Here is a 13,299-nt window from a genome sequence, read left to right as displayed (position 1 = left end):
GTTCATGGACAGAAGTACATCCAAGTGATGGTACAGTGTGCAATATGAGCAAGGTAATACTCCAACTTTATTCTTAAAAGTCATAAAGTATATAAAGCTTGATAGAAGTGTCAAACAAGCATCTATCTTTGTTGATACATAAAACATAAAGATACACAATATAAAAATTGTTTCAAAGGGCACAATAGCAGGTTGATTCCAAACTTCGTGGCACCGGCTTCAGTCCTAGATTAATACCTAACAAGTGCTTCGTCACATGATTGATGCAATATACTTAATGAGCAAAGAAACTCATATTCCGTTCATGAGCGGCGTAAAGAGCAATGTCCTGTACAAAGATATCATGCCGACTTCATTCTTATCTTAAAATATAAAACTTGATCTAAAAACCTTTTAAATGTGCAAAATGAAACAGAACAGCCCCACACTTGGGGCCATATGTAGGTACCTTAATACCGGTCGGTAACGGCTGAAAATCTGTAAATTTGTCGTTACCGACCGGTATTTAGCTTTTTCTAATGTAGGTGGCTTGATTTTAGGATTCGGTAATTTACCGATTCGGTAATTTAGGGATTCAGTAAATTACCGATTCCTTAAAATACCGAATCGGTAAATTACTGAATCCTAAAATCCTATGTAGGGAGCACTCAAGTGAGTGCATTTTTGATTGAAGGATTCGTTATTTACCACCAACTACAAGTTGGTGGTAAATATCGAAAACCTTTAAAAAAGCAATTTAGTGCTTTTTTAAAAGTGCCATGTGGCAGGCATTCATGCCCTTAGGGAATGTAGGTTTGCCACTTGTGCACACATGCACGATTCAGGGGTGCAACAGGGTGTCAATGTGACACCCTGCCACCCTTGAATATGTTACCCCTATTACCGATTCGGTATTTACCGAATCAATAATGGTGAATGGCTTCCCATTCATTCCTATGGGCCTCCATATAGATTCTTAAATACCGAATATTACTGATTCGGTAAAATTTACCGAATTTTTACCTACATACTATTTACCGCTTCTTAAATACTAAGGGGCATATTTACGTTGCCTGGTGCATCTCTGCAAATCGGCAGAGATGCGCCAGGAAAGATACGACACGCAAGTTTATCCTTGCGCCACCCATGATGCGCCGCATTTACAATGTGGCGCACCATGACGCAGGAATAAACAGATGCGTGTCGCATCTTAGGCGTAAAGTTGGCGCAGTGCTGAAGTTGTGTTGCGAGCGGCACGCAACTCCAGCACTGTTCCAACTTGCCCTATTTCTAACGTGGTGCGTCAAGCCTTACGCCTGCTTCAAGGAGGCGCAGGGTTTTGACGCATCAGCGTTGGGAAAGTAACTCAGTGAAATCTTGTAGATTTCACTGAGTCACTTTTCACGGGCGTTCCTGCGACGGAACGCCCCCCCCTGTGTGGACACGCCCACATGAAACCTGACCCAGGTTTGATGTGGCGCAGGGCCTTACACCGGTACGCATCTCCATAGATGCATCACGTTGTAAATGCCTCGCAGGGATGCGCCACGTTTACGCCGCCTTGCGTGACGCAACAGCGGCGTAAACGTGGCGAAAGGGGCTTGTAAATATGCCCCTAAATCGGTAAAATTTGGTATTTAAGAATCGATAAATAGAGATTATCTACATATGGCCCTTGGTTCTTATATTGAAACATAAATACTACCTCTAAAATTGATCCAATATGCAAAGAAAGGGTTGGTAACTCTAGGCTAGGGCCTGAGCAGTCCAGAGGGCAGAGTGCAGTGTATTTATAAGGAATGGTGTGTACTTTTAAGTTTTACATGTCCTGGTAGTGAAAAACTCTCACAAATGTTCTGTGTCCCCAGACAAGTTATGGCTGGGCAGGAAGTAAGGGGATGCCTGACACCTCAGGTGAAGGAAACCTCCAGAACCATCTCCTACTTCAAAGAGGGCACCAGGTATAAATAATGGACCCTCAGACCCAGCTCTCAGTACACATCTGGACTTGTGGAAGACTTAGAAGAGGGGCTCCCTTGCTGCCCTGCTGTGCTGGCCTGCTGCCGTGCTGCCCTGCCTGCCTAAGTGAGACGGACTGGACCTGCATCTTGAACCCAGGACCTCCAAGTTGTGAGTGACTCCAAGGGCTAGTTGGCTGGGTGCACAGACATAATATCGACTCCAAAATATCGCTTGGACAGAATATCGAGTTGTAAATATCGTTTGGACAAAATATCGACAGGACAGAAAATAGACAGCCAAAATATCGTTTTTAAGGTAAGTGAAGTAATATCGACTGTAAATAATATAGAAAGTGAAAATATCCAAGTATATAATCTAGATAGTAAAAAATATCGTTTTTTAAATAATATTTAATTATTTATAGTGTTTTTATGTTATAATATGTGTGAAAAGTGTCATTTTATGTTATAATTATTTTTAATTAATGATTTTTTAAAAATTATTGTGTAATTTTATTCTGTAGCGGGTTGTGGGTTTATAGGGGAATAGGGTGGGAAGTAATTTAATTATAATTAATTAAATATGTAAATTTATTCATTGGTAGTAATAATTAATTAATTGGTAATTAAATAATATTTGTTAATTATTTAAAATGTAATTGGTAATTAATTTAATTTAATTGATTAATTGCTAATTATGTAAATTAAAATAATTTATTTCCTGTAGCGGGTTGTGGGTTTATAGGGGAATAGGGTGGGAAGTAATTTAATTATAATTAATTAAATATGTAAATTTAATAATTGGTAGTAATATTTAATTAATTGTTAATTAAAAAATATTTGTTAATTAATTAAAATGTAATTGGTAATTAATGTAATTTAATTAATTGCTAATTATGTAAATTAAAATACTTTATTTCCTGTAGCGGGTTGTGGGTTTATAGGGGAATAGGGTGGGAAGTAATTTAATTATAATTAATTAAATATGTAAATGTATTAATTGGTAGTAATATTTAATTAATTGTTAATTAAAAAATATTTGTTAATTAATTAAAATGTAATTGGTAATTAATTTAATTTAATTGATTAATTGCTAATTATGTTAAATTAAAGGGGTATTTTTAGGGTTCAGGGTCAGTTTTTGGTTTTTGGGTAAAGGGGTATTTTTAGGGTTCAGGGTCAGTTTTTAGTTTTTGGGTAAAGGGGTATTTTTTGGGTTCAGGGTCAGTTTTTAGTTTTTTGGTAAAGGGGTATTTTTAGAGTTCAGGGTCAGTTTTTTGTTTTTGGGTAAAGGGGTATTTTTAGGGTTCAGGGTCAGTTTTTAGTTTTTGGGTAAAGGGGTATTTTTAGGGTTCAGGGTCACTTTTTAGTTTTTGGGTAAAGGGGTATTTTTAGGGTTCAAGGTCAGTTTTTAGTTTTTGGGTAAAGGGGTATTTTTAGGGTTCAGGGTCAGTTTTTAGTTTTTGGGTAAAGGGGTATTTTTAGGGTTCAGGGTCAGTTTTGGGTTTTTGGGTAAAGGGTTTTTTTTAGGGTTCAGGGTCAGTTTTGAGTTTTTGGGGTACAGGGGTACAGTGTAAAAATAAAGTAAAATTAAATTTACATTAATTTAATTTAATGAAATTAAATTAAATTAAATTATATTAAAATAATTTTAAATAATTTAAATAAAAAAAATTATTATATACTTACCAATACTTACGTTGTAATGGTAGTGCGTTGTAAAAGTTGCGTTGTAACGTCATATATCCACTGTTGCACTCTTTGGAGTGGGAATAGTAATTTTAACCCCTACGCTATCCAACGCTTTCCCTACTGTTGCACCCACTGGAGTGGGAATAGTAATGTTTACTCTTTTGTATTTGTACGTTAATAATATTGGCTATTATTTAATTAAATTTTGCTACTATATATATATATATGTTTTAAGAAATATGATTAAAAAAATATTATTTTTTAACTTTCATTAATTATTTAATTATTAAAAGTTATTTTAAGTATTGTTAAGTATATTTTAGTAATTAATTTTTTATATTAATGTAATTAAACATTGTTTTTATTAAAGTCGATATTTTTTACAACTATATTTTTGTAAACGATATTTTTAACTCGATATTTTTGTACTTACCTGTTTGTAGATAGAAACTCGATATTTTGTCTTTCGATATTTTGTCAACGATATTTTTGTTGGTCAATATTCTGTCCCTCGATATTATTTCAGTGATCCAGTTGGCTGGTCTCCCGATAAAGAGCCTCAGGAACAGAACAGGCTCCAATAACCTTGAATCCAGCATCTGTCAGCTGTGAGTCCTGCCCTCCCAAGTGGTGTCACCCCAGCCCTGGACTCATAGAAGTGGGCCAGAAGATATTCTGCCAGCCTGGCTGTGGTCACAGGAGAACTGACACAGTGTAACGCATTCCCTCCCAAGACTCTTCTTCAGAACTGCGACACATTGCCTCATCAATCACCGCATCAGAACAGCTGTGCAACGTATCCCATACACAGGACTGTACATCGCAGGCCGCGGCCTCCACGGAACTGCTGATTCACAACACATCCTCAAGGCAGATTTGTGCACTCACAAGCCCCTTGGCCACGGCATCCTCGAAAACAACGCAGGACTTCACATTGCAGCCTCGCAGCTCCCCGGAACCACCACTGCACAATGCCTCTCCACACCACGACCTCATATCACATTTGTTGCAAGATGCATCATCGACATTGGCTCTCACAATGCTCCGCAACCAGGATTTAAGGTACTCTTGCTCAGGGGGCCTAACTTGATCCCTCTAGCTTGCCTGTGCTCCATCATGGTTGGCCTGAACTTGTGACTTTGTCCCACTCCAGCACCATCTGACAACTACAGTTAGCCTTTTGTACTTGTGGCACTATTTTCACTTAAATCTTTAAAACTGCACATATGGTTTTAATAATTGGAATTTTTTCATTTTTGGTCTCAGGGTATTTTACTATATTCTTCGAAATTGGTGTGGGATTTTTCTTGTGCTGTGTTTCACTTTATTACTGTGTGAACTGCTACGTAAAACTTCACAGATTATCTCTAATTTAAGCATGATTGCTCTGTACAAAGCTACCAGAGGATTGAACACAGGCTAATTTGGGGTTAACTTGTGACTTCACCCTGACAAGGATTCTGGTTGCTCCTTGAGTAGGGTTATGTATTAATATAAACTGCTTACCTAGTTAGAAAAAAAAATGACATAAAAGTGTCTTTGTGGGCTGACCTCCAGTTGCTATTCTGCCAAGGAAAGTGTTGCTGTGACTTTGCAGTTGCTGTGTCCCCTTGGAAGAGGCCAGCTCTTTTAAGCGCCTGAGAAGAGCTGGCCTCCTGTTAAGAAGACCCAGGAACAAAAGGACTTCACCCCCAGCGTCCCCCCTGATCTCTGCTGTGTGAGTTCTGACCTGCTTAGAATGCTTGATCCATTTGTGGGGTCTGTGGAGGTTGTTGCCTGCTGTTTGGGGTGCTGGAAAAGAAGAAGATAATAAGATCTACAATTTTGCTCGCATCGCTCGCTTGCGGAGCGCATCGTCGACAGTGCGAGAGAAGTCCCGTCTCAGCGAAAGATCGTTGCAGGTCTGTTGCCGCTGCAAGAACCGACACATTGTTCGCTTGTGGAGGGGTCTCAGGAGTAACGCATCGCTTGTTTTTCGATGCAACAGTTGCCGCTAGGAACTTTTTTCGCAACTACAGGTACTTTGGGCTAAAACTGACGCAACTGTGGAATATTTTAACGCAAACCCTAGAACTCTTTTAAAATCTCATTCTTGAAATGTGTATGTTGGATTTTTGTCATTTTGGTCTTATGTAGTTTAGATAAAGATACTTTATTTTTCTAAACTGGTTTGGAGTCCATTTGTGGTGTTTTCACTGTGTTACTGTGAGCGTTGGTACAAATACTTTACGCATTGCCTTTGATAAGCCTGTCTGCTCGTGCCAAGCTACCAAGGGGGTGAGCACGGGTTATCCAAAGAGTGTATCTCCCTTACCCTGACTAGAAGCAAGGGTCAGGATTGGAGTTCCTAGGAACCTGATCCATCTCATGTCCAAACTGCATAGTAATAATTTTGCGCAGGTGCGAAGTGGGCAGGCAGGAGAGCTAAGCGAATGCATTCCTATACAGCGGGCGGTGGGTCAAGGGTGTGTCCTTGCTCCTATGCTCTTAACTCTCTATATAAATGAAGTTGCTGACATCCTGAAGGGTTTCAGAAATTATTCCCCTACACAGAAAGGCAGCAAGGTGCCGATCCTCTTGTTTGCCGACGACTCCCTTCTCATCTCCAAGAGTCCAATGGGACTCCAGCTCCTTATTGACAAATTCACAGATTTCTGTGTATCAAGAGGTCTGGAGCTGAATGCTAGTAAAACCAAGTTCATGATGTTTGGGAAGGGAGTGCTCAAAAACCTAGTTGTACGAACTGGAGAGGAAACACTGGAGAGGGTGAAGAGCTTTGAATATTTAGGAGTCAAGGTAATGGAGACCCTGAAGTGGAACGATCAGCTCAGGAAAAGCATGTTACTACTCGAGAAGGTGAACAAATATTTAGTGGCTCTTAGAATTTTAAAAAGCGATACTACTCCTGTTATTGTTTATGCTACAAGCAAATTTTTACAGGCCGTCTGGTACAAACACAGTAGATTGCTGAATTTGATTTCTAGTGCTTAATTTGATTCTTTTTTAATTATTGTCTGATCTTAATTGTGTCAAATGTATGTATTTTACGTATTAAGAAGAAAGGTAAATTATATATAGTTTAAAGTGTTTTGCACTATTAGTACATAGCCTAGCCTGTCCACAGCTTCTGCTTGTAATAATGGAAGAAAAAGAATAGCCTCTATTTACTGCAAAAATACAGGGAAATTGAACTGTGCTGTAAGATATTTTAAAATGTACTCCGATGTATCTATTCTAATGTTATATGTTTGTATACTTTTGATGGTACTTGGTTACATACTAAAGTTACTACTACTACCATAGTATTGTGGTATATAAATAAATAATACCGGATCTAGGTTTGACTGGACATAGCAATAACAGATAGCTCAATAAATAAGAGTCAAGATTCGAGGTAGTAGGAGTTTGCAGGTTTAATACAGCATAAGGACAGGAACAGGACAACCTGCACGGGAACAGGATGGCAGAGCCCTGCAGGGGGGACAGGGAATGAGCGCGCTAACTTTAATAACAATGTACAAGCATATATACTAAAACAGTTGCATTACAATACATATGATAGGCGGAGCAGTGGGTGTGGTCAATAGCGGTCGCGAAAGATAAGGGTGAAAGTAGGTGTAACAGGAGGCGTATACATAGACATGTGATGTAAACGTAACAGAATATGTCATAAATGGGGCGGAAACATGGAGGGGGCTACCTAAGGAGCCGGGACCTCTAACCTAATGGTGCGCGCAAACTGACAATGACGTGTTACTAGGAGAAGCTGGGGGCTATGAACTCTGCGCTAGGAGCAGAGACTGAAGTCTGGAGAGTCAGGGCGACATGTACCTAAACCCTATCTAGTATCTGATGTTTAGAGGACATGTTGATATAAACTAAGAGTCAGGAGGGGAGAGGCTAACAGACTCTAAGACTGGAGCATGCATTATTCTACATGTAGTGCGTGTTGAGGAATATTAAATGACCATTAATACAGTATTTCTCTTACATGGAGACGTAAAGGCTAGACAATGACGGAAACTATTGATGCGATTCAGTAGCTTAGGAATGCAGAGAAGGAGGGCTGGACTGATAACTAGAATCATAACATACTCTTGGCAGACTCGTAGGCAGAGCCAGGCCGAGCCGGGCACTGCGAGGCAGGAAGTAAGTGAAGGGTCGAGGATACAGGTGGGGGCTGTATCGCTCCTCAGCGAGGGTTCAGGAGACAGGAGCTGAATCTGGTGTCCAGGCCCTTTTGAGGCCTAGAAACGGGGACTTTACAATGAAATAACGTGCACACTGAGAAACGTGGCAACGCAACTTTACATAGGCCTAATACTCGTAGCTTTCACGAGAACTGGAAACTGGCATACTAGGGATGGACACAACTGTAATTGCGTCTTTAATCAAACATGGGGGATACATATGCATATTTATCATGCACACATAGCATAAGATGGGGGACACGTAGGGACACAGAACATGGCAAAATTTACTTTTCCACATTCCCTCCTTGTCACTACGTTTCCATCAGGAAACATCAATATTCATGATACCATCTATCATTTCATACAGTATCATTTGCTCGTCTCGAATTTTCTTGGAACGGGATTTAGAACGGGACTTGGGACTAGGAATACAAGAGGTAGCACAAATGCCACAAATCGCAGGGCCACATTGTAAACAGAGGCAGCAACTGAATATGATCGCTACTGCAATACCCAGAAATGACAATACTTTCCATCCCCAGGCGGAAATTATGTTCCAGAACCAACCGGACCATGTCCAGGTGCCTGGATTTTGGTGTAACATATGGGCAATTTTATGGAGTCTGGTTATAGCTGAATAAACAGACGGCGCGTTATTAGGAATGAAAATGCAGCAACTAGATCCGATGACTCTACATGCCCCGCCCCTATCGGCCAGTATGACGTCAAGGACGAGACGATTCTGGAGCACGACAATTCTCATAAAGGATTGCTCTTCGGTTAAATTACCTAGAGCAGAAGTAGTCTCAATCACTACTGCTTCAAGGGTTCTGGTTAATCTACGTATCAGCTTACTATTCACGACAGTACCTAGATAAGGAAAGACACCTTTATTGATATCTATGTATTGTTCTAGAGCAGTTTCAGTATAATCGACAATCGGGAGGTCTCTCTTGTGTCTAGTATGTACTAGGTGGGAATTCCTATGATAGTCAGGTGGGGCTAGGAAAACTGGTGGCAGTAGGAAGGCAATATAACAGGTTCCCTCCCAATCGAGGGGCAGACGAACATATGCGGTCTGACCACAAACAAAATAAGAATGACGTGAAGCTTTGAAAATAGATTTCCTACTGTCACTATACTTGACAATAGTAGTACAATCACTATGCCCTACATGTACGGAACCATTATTTCGGACACATAATTCGCCTTTGACTGGTAGTACTGATATAGCAGGTAAGTCTGGAGTAGTATCAGACTGAACATTCAGGACCATAAAATTCGAAGAATAATTACCCAAATTATAAACTTCATTTTCTAGATCTAACCCTGTTCTGTGGGGAAGACCTTGCTTGTCTGGGAAACATGTACTGTTAAGAAAAGACATATCTGTTGAGGATGACGTTAACGTGGACCATGCTCCACACGAACCATTATGTGAAAATGGATAAGGAAAGAGTGGCAGAACTCCCTTCGGTGTCTGGAAAGGGGGGAGTCGACCACACACCCAACAATTAGTGGCATTGCTGGTCTGGTGTGAATAATGTAACATGCGGATAACGGAATTATTACGCATAGCAAGACGATATGAAAGTTCATGAGGAGGCAGATCACTAAACGTGTGCTCTACTGTAGTATTAGAAGACTTATTTACATGAGAAACTGGAAAATATAAATAAAATGCATAACCTGTGCAGGTAATCATAAGGCTGAGATATAGCAGAAAACATAAAATAATAGTGCAACTTTTAGAGTTCTCACTAACTCTCTCTCTGTGGGGGTCTATTATATACATGTCAGAAACCGGTCTAACCGTTTCACCTAGGGGAGGACTTAGACAATCAAACTGGCTGACTTATTTTACTAGACCTTAATTTCAGCTTGTACTCCTGCTGCGGAGTTTTTTCTAGCAGGGAGGAATCTGTATCATTGTCTTTTGCGGGACAGTCCTTAAGAATAGTACTTTGGCAATCCTTAAAATCCTCGGAAATGTTCTTTGAAACAGTCTTTAGTCCGTAAAGTTTTTTCACATGAGACAGGTGGACCCAGCCCTTCCTGCCTTCCAGCTTGACGGCAGTACGGGTGGCCAGGAGGACCTGTTTTGGGCTCCTTCCAGCGGGGCTCCAGCGGACTTGAACGATCAAAATTCCGGACAAGAACCATGCATCCGGGAACGATTTCATGCGGTGCCACCTCGGTATTGTCTGGAAATGCGGCGGCAACCTGTGAACGACAAGAGTGTAGGGCAGACATCAAGGAAGCTAGGTAATCTGTCAGCATATTACTTGAAACATCTGTAATACTTCGGGGTCTAGGTGTACCCCACACATTAGGGGGGCGGCCGAATACGACCTCGTACGGGGACAGACCTGATCTGGAATGTGCGACCATACGCATATAAAACAAAGCGACTGGCAGAGCTACTAGCCAGTCCACACCTTTTTCTTGACAGACTTTGGCAATGCGGATTTTCAGGGTCTGGTTATGTCTCTCTACGAGACCGGCTGCTTCAGGATGGCGTACACAATGGAACTTCCACTGGTACCCTAACAAAAGGGAAACATGTTTCATAAGCTCAGATGAGAATGGCTGGCCGTTATCAGAATATACGACCCTTGGGAGTCCATAACGGGGGAAGAATTCACGAACCAACTGCTTGGCAGTGGTCGCGGCTGTGTAATCTGGAACTGGATATGCTTCTGTCCACCTGGACAAAGCGCATACAACTACAAGGACATACTTGAAACCTCGACATCGCTCCATCTGAATATAATCCATCTGGAGGACTTCAAAAGGGTGGTCAGGAGGCTGGAATCCACCTTGTTCCACCGGGACACTTTTACCTGGATTAAACTGGCAACATATCATACAAGTACGGACTTTCTGTTTGGCTGCAGCTCGTAAATGCTTGTTAAACCAAATGTTCTGGATACTGTCTAACATAGCTTTTTCTCCTAAATGTGCTGGACTATGTGCGGTATTGATAATGACTTGAACCATAGAGTCGGGGAGAAACCATGTGGCTCTTCCCTTCGTTACCCATCCCTGATCTGTCTGGACCCCTCCTTGTTCGGACCATTTCTTGATTTCATCGGGAGTAGCATGTAACTGGATATCTATGACATCTTGAGTGGGGTCCTTAACTGTCATACAAGTAGTCGGATCTGGAGTATGTGTCTGTGTCGGATTAACTGGAATGTCTGGAGTCTGTGCTGTAAGCTTGGCTGTGCGATCTGCTAGATCATTACCTTGGGAAATAGTGTCAGTAACTTTCGTATGTGCTTTGCACTTCATGATAGCAATAGATGTCGGTAAGTGTATGGCATCTAACAGAGCTTGAATAAGGAGACCATGCTGAATCTTGGTTCCATGAGAAGTCATGAAACCTCTCTCCTGCCAGAGCACTCCAAAGTCGTGTACGACTCCAAATGCGTAACGTGAATCTGTGTAAACATTGACTTTCAGGTTCTTGGCGTGTATGCAGGCTTGTGTCAGAGCAACTAGCTCTGCTGCTTGAGCAGACAGGGTGTCAATACGGTGTGTTTCTATAACTTCAGTGTCAGTAGTCACTGCATACGCGGCTACTAGTTCTCCTGTACTTGTTCTCATACATGAACCATCCACATAAAGTGTCAGGTCGGGATCTGGTAATGGAATATCTGTCAGATCTTGTCTTGGCTTTGTCATAATATTAACTACTTCCACACAGTCGTGTGTGGCAGGATTCGAATTAACTGACGGTAACAGTGTAGCAGGATTTAGAACGTTGCAGCGTCTGATTTCTATGTGTGGCTGGAACAGTGTCAGTTCATAACCTGTTAAACGTGCAATTGTCAAGTGTTGAGTCTGTGTTCGGTTTAAAAGAACTTCCACAGAGTGTGGAACTTGTACTGTCAAGGAATGTCCTAATACTATGGAATCACTTTGTCTGATAGCTAGTGCTGTGGCTGCAACTGACTTGAGGCACGCAGGCAGAGCCTGGGCTACAGGATCTAATGTGCTTGAAAAATAAGCACAGGGCTTGTATTGTCCTGCTTGATCTTGTGTGAGAACAGATAATGCTGTACCTTCCCGTTCAGTGACGAAAAGTGTAAAAGGCTTACTGTAGTTCGGTGTAGCTAGAACAGGAGCTTGGCATAAAGCTTTCTTTAACTCATTAAAACTAAGTGTATGTTCAGATGTCCAAGGGAGGACAGTCGATACGGCTGCCTCCTGTGTCGTTAACTGTATCAGTGGCTTGGCTAGGAATGCATACTGAGGAATCCATTGTCTGCAGTAAGAAGTGAGGCCGATAAAAGCACGTACCTCCTTCTGGGTCTTGGGCTGAGGAAGACTCGCTATTAACTGGATACGGTCAGGTGTCAACTGCCTACCCCTCTTGGACAGCAAGTGGCCTAAATAGATCACTTGCTGGACACAGAATTGAAGCTTCGAAGGGGACACCTTGTGCCCCATCTCTGCTAGGAAATACAAGACTGTAAGTGATGCTCGCTCGCAAGCACGTTCAGAACGGGCTGTGATCAGTAGATCATCGACATACTGGAGCAGGGCAGTGTCAGTTGGCATGTGAATATTGTCTAGTTGTCTCTTAAGTGCTTGACTATAAATACTAGGACTTTCTGTGAAACCTTGAGGAGCTCGTGTGAACATATAGCTCCTTCCATTTAAACAAAATCCGAAAAGAAACTGGCTGTCTGGATGAATGGGAACACTGAAAAACGCGTTCTTGAGGTCTATGACTGTAAAAAATGAGGCTTCGGAATCAATGGCTGTCAATAGGGAAGAGATATCTGGGACAACTGGGTACTGGGGAATAATACATTTATTAAGTTCTCGAAGGTCAATCACTAATCGATATACTGGGGGTGCATTTGGATCAGTACGTTTCATGACTGGAATGATCGGAGAATTACATACATTGGAGTCAGTTTCTACAACTACTCCTTGAGCGATGAGCTCGTCAATAACTTTGGATAAGGCTGCTACAGCCTCAGGTGGCAATCTGTACTGTCTGATTCGTGGTAACACTACACCTGGTTTGAGAGTCACACGATGGGGTGTGATTTGCATATAACCTACATCAGTTGGACCTTGCGCCCATAGATGCTGCGGAACATTGGACAATCTCGGATCAAAATCTCGTAATACATAGTGACCCTTGAAGTCACGTAAGAACAAGCGTATTCCTTCTGGGGAGCAGCAAATAACTGCACCTAATTCTTTCAGTGTTTTAATACCTAACAGATTTTCTGGACATGACTTCGTAAGTAACAGATCAGTAGTGCGGGACAATGGACCTACTTCTAGAGTAACTGGCTTAGATATCTCGTTTACAATAGGCTTTCCTGAAAATCCAAGGGAAACATTTCTAGAGCCTGAGAGCGGAGCCCCTGGAACTTCGGCGTGACTTATAGTGGTCCTACTTGCCCCTGTATCAATCAGAAACTTTCTGTCTTTCCCTAATACTTGACTGT

This window comes from Lissotriton helveticus, chromosome 6 (genome assembly GCF_964261635.1).
Source record: "Lissotriton helveticus chromosome 6, aLisHel1.1, whole genome shotgun sequence".
Taxonomy (NCBI): domain Eukaryota; kingdom Metazoa; phylum Chordata; class Amphibia; order Caudata; family Salamandridae; genus Lissotriton; species Lissotriton helveticus.
Note: the sequence above shows the minus strand (reverse complement) of the source record.